Source organism: Diaphorina citri, unplaced genomic scaffold (genome assembly GCF_000475195.1).
Source record: "Diaphorina citri unplaced genomic scaffold, Diaci psyllid genome assembly version 1.1 scaffold2641, whole genome shotgun sequence".
Lineage (NCBI taxonomy): Eukaryota > Metazoa > Arthropoda > Insecta > Hemiptera > Psyllidae > Diaphorina > Diaphorina citri.
The window spans coordinates 10,238-14,879 of record NW_007380058.1 but is presented as its reverse complement, the minus strand read 5'-3'; positions in this window follow the sequence as shown (position 1 = coordinate 14,879).

Here is a 4,642-nt window from a genome sequence, read left to right as displayed (position 1 = left end):
GATTTCAGCTGTTTCATCCCCATCACATCCAAGTCTAATGTTAATAAACTCCCTCTTTCCTTTTAGAACTTTCTTATTTGTGTGAGGTTTTGGGTTTAATATAATAATATTGAAGTTTATTTTATACCACATAAACAATAAAATGTTCTTTTGTACTTTTATGTCATTCGCTACTCAATGACTACCATTTATGCTCCTCTGAGAGATAAAAAGGAGATGGAAAGGAAACATGTTGAACAAAGAGATAAAAAAAAAAAAAAAAACAGCGTTATCGATGAGTGCTCATGTAAAATTGGTGCTCTTCTATGCAGGAGGTCGTGGGTTCGAGTCCCAAACGAATTGACATGTCATACCATCAGACATGTCATAACATCAGACATGTCATAACATCAGACATGTCATAACATCAGACATGTCATAACAGACATGACATGTGATCATTCTTCAATACAAATCCCTAGTTTTAAGCTAACACCCTTCTTTACAAGACCCTTTCCAGCTGAGAAGATACCTGCAACTTTTTCTAACCTTTCAAGAAATCCCTAATTCAACCCAAGAAGACAGTGCCTTTTCAGACGCATTCGACAAAGTCAAACGCACAAAAAAGTGGACCACAAGGATTCATTTTCGGACCTTTCCTCTAACCCTAATCTTGTTCTGACCTCCCCGTGTTTTTATGTTCAGTACTCTAGCGCCGTCTGACGGAAAGCCCCCGAACCACGCGACTAGAAATGAGAAACCCTCTGAGCCCCCAGGTTTGTACGGAACGCTACGACACTGAAGATTTGTATGACTCCTTATGACGGTATTTGTGTACATTCCCTTCCTTTTTTTGTTTTTTTTTTTCTCCGCGTTTGATGAGTGGCGTGGGTGAAAATATAGATGGTTTTCATTTTCTTCTTCTCCCTTGTGTTTCTATTTTTGCCCACTGTCTCCAATTATTATAATCTATTATTTTTTCCCTAACTACTATTTCCAACTCTATTCTCTCTCTTTTTTTAAAAAAAGATGAGTGTTTCACCGCCGTTTTTATTTCGTAGCGATGAAACAACTGCTACATTGGACGCTTGTGGTCTGTGTCGTAGCATGCCCATCCCGTAGTATGCCTCTCATCAGATGGGCGAGAAGAGACACAAGACTTCCCATTTAGGTGCTGGGTCAACACGAGAACACCAGAAAGTAACCCGTCGAAATATTTGCAATCGAAAAACGAGTACAAATTTTTGTCGATGGTGGGATTCGAACCCGGGACCTTCTGCATGGCAAGCAAGCGCGTTACCACTGGACCAACCGTGCCCCCATTTTTGTCGATGGTGGGATTCGAACCCGGGACCTTCTGCATGGCAAGCAAGCGCGTTACCACTGGACCAACCGTGCCCCCTTTTTTTTACCTTTTTGTACTTGCCTACTGTACTTGAAAGCGATAAATCAATTTTAACTTTTGAAGTCAACAGCCCAGCCCATGTCACTCTAAACGAGTTCAATAATTTCTGTATTTATTTTGAGTTTTTTTTTTAGTATTTTCACTTTCAAGTAGCTTGTGTTGATGGTATTCTTTTTCATCGGAATTTGCTTTAACCTCCGTTGTTCTTTCTTTTGAAGTCTAAAGTCAGCCACCCAACATCAGATAGACCTGATCAGGTGTACCTGTCAGGTCTATCTGATAGTGAGTGCCTGACCTAATGTATCAGTAGTAATGAAGTCCTCCTGAACCTCTTGTTAAATCCTGAGTTATGTGTCCATCCCAGCGATACCAAAATTAAACCATCACATGAGCTACTTGTTTTTTCAAATGTAAATAATATTTTAAAACTACTTTGCTTTTCTTTAATAATAAATTAATTTATAATACTCTATGATGTTTTTAATAATTGATTTTTACACTTCACAACATCTTTCTGCAGAATTGTTAAATACTTTTTTCGTGACTCTTCAAAATTGGTAGCAATTAAAATAATAAATATTAAAGGAACATACTTCTGGTGCTGGTTCAAAGGCCTGGCCTGTTGGTTCACATAGTAGGTAGGTATGTACATTCAATGCCGATGCTGATTCAAACTCTCCATAAATATTAAAGGAACATACTTCTGGTGCTGGTTCAAAGGCCTGGCCTGTTGGTTCACATAGTAGGTAGGTATGTACATTCAATGCCGAAGCTGATTCAAACGTCATAGGAACAATCTCTCCACTCACTGCTGCCCTTGCTGCTGTTGCTGACTGGGCATCATCATTTGCTGATGGTGCCCCGGGGGCCCCATCATGACTCCGTTGGGTGGCGGTCCCTGATGCCCCATCATGGGAGGCCAGGCCTGTTGATACTGATATTGGGGCCCTCCTGGCCCCCCGGGGCCGGCAAACCCAAACTGGCCCTGATTTGGAGGGTAGAATTGACCTGAAAGGATAGAATAGAATATTTCTTGTTTATCCTGCTAGAATGAATTTAAAAAGTCCCTTTACCCCAGCAGTCTAAACAAGGTGTCGTGTATTTTATGGATTTAAAAACATAGTGGTTACAACAAAAGACCTAGCTTGATTATAAAAAGAGAAAAGAAAAGGAAGGATGTGTTGGAGTAAATTAGGGGACTGATTTATAAAGTAAAAGTGCATTTTGTATGTGGACAAAAACTTTGACATGTGACGTCATAATGCTTCTGCGAGGCATTTAAATTTTTTCTACTTTAACATTTTAAGTCAAAGAATGGTCTAATTTAGTTAAATACCTACTCGTATTTTTGACATATTTGCAGCAGCAATCTTACGTCATATCATAAATTTAGCAAAGTTCTTTATGGAAATAAATCGTTCTTTTTGAATGGGCATAAGTGATGGGAGGGCAGTTTTCCACGTTTATTTTGGTAAGTAGTAAATGGAGGAAGGCTGCTCATTTGATAGGGAAATCAAGAACTTCTTTAGCCACTTTTCGCCGCAAAATTTTCACTAATGTTAATATTTTTCCCCCAAAAATCCCCCTAACATTTCATTTTTATAGGACACAGTTTCAGGTCATTGCAGCTACATTGGGCGTGGCGAGATGCAGAACAAAGAACAAGACTTGAGGATTTCTCACACTAATCTATCCTTCCTTCTTTGAAATCAGGGCTTTTCACATGACCACAATCAGTTGTTAAACTTGGTTGAAGTTGAAATCTTGGATTAAGCAATTCTTCTGCTTGTATGACCGGGCCAAGGCCAAAAAAAAAGAACCAATCTGATTGGCTAAAAAGTTTGAAATCAACCAGTCAGAGAGCTTATCTGTTTATCCAAGAGTTAAACGAAATTCGAACTGCCACCGGCCATAAACCCTTATTTTCCTTTCATGTTCATTTTCAGAGGCCGGTGTTTTCTACATCTCCAGTTATGTATTCTTAATTTAGCCAAGTTAAAATCACAAATTTACAATTCGCATAAATGTCAGTAAAAAAAAAAAATAATAATAATAATAATAATAAAAAAAACGGGGGGAAGGGTTGGTTTTTTTTTTTTTTTTTTTTTTCTTTTTAGATGGGTTTTCCAGAGCCGTTTTTATTTCGTAGCAATGAGAAAATTGCTTTCGCATTCCTTCAAGGAACATGATCACTATCACTCTAACAGTTAAAACACTATCCGATGACGGAAAAGTTTTGTCGGAAAATGTTTGCCCCATCCGCGATTCGAACATGGAAGCTCCGGGTTGAAAGTCAGTGTTTTTATCGAGTCCACCACCAAAGGTGTTTTTTAAAATAAATAAAAAAATAGCTATTTAAATAGGAAAAAGTACCAATTTAAATTTAAAAAAAAAGTAAGAAGTACAAGAAATCAAGGACAAAATTGAAACATTCAAAAGTTGTGTCCAATTACGTTGATTCGATACTTAAAAATCTGAACCTTGTTTTTCATAATTAACCCATTGGAATTCCTTGTTTCAGAACGGACCACCCCGAGGCATGTCGGTACAAGGTGTTGGGTAAGTCCATTATAACTCTAAAGTCTAAGTTAAGAATGCTCCTATTAAGTTGACTTAACGCGCCCATCACACGACTTTCCTTATCCTATACTACTGTCAAAATGTTGGTGTTGGTTTAAATCTTCCCGGGGAACTTTAAACAGGTAGCCTGCCGGAAATTCCCCTTGCTAAAGAAATAGCCAAGGTTGAGTGCGAAGCGTAAAGAATTTGTAACTAAAACCAAAATGTCAGTCCAAAGCAATCACCCTAGGTCTGACGAAAAACGCCGACCCCATCTGAACACATGAAAAGGCAAAAAAGAAGTTATTTGATCATATTTGATTGGAAATTCAACTTTTTCTATAGGATAAGGAAAGTAACAAGTGACATAATATGTACATGTCTAATCTATCTGAATTCTAACAAGTTTCTTTGCAAGTTAGTCTGACGTGCCTCTCTTTAAATCTCTGTAGGTGATTGGAATGGCGCCCCAGGTAACCAACCACAGGGTTCAATGCAACAGCAAAATCAACCAATGCAACAGCAGAATCAAATGCAACAGCAGAATATGCAACAGCAGAATCAGCAGCAACAAATGATGAACATGCATCCTATGCATCATAGTGTACAGCCGAGAGGTGAGAATGTGAGCAAGCGAAAAGAGGTCGAAGTTTCAACTCGACGATTTTGCATTTATTTTAATGGTGGATTTTTACAAAT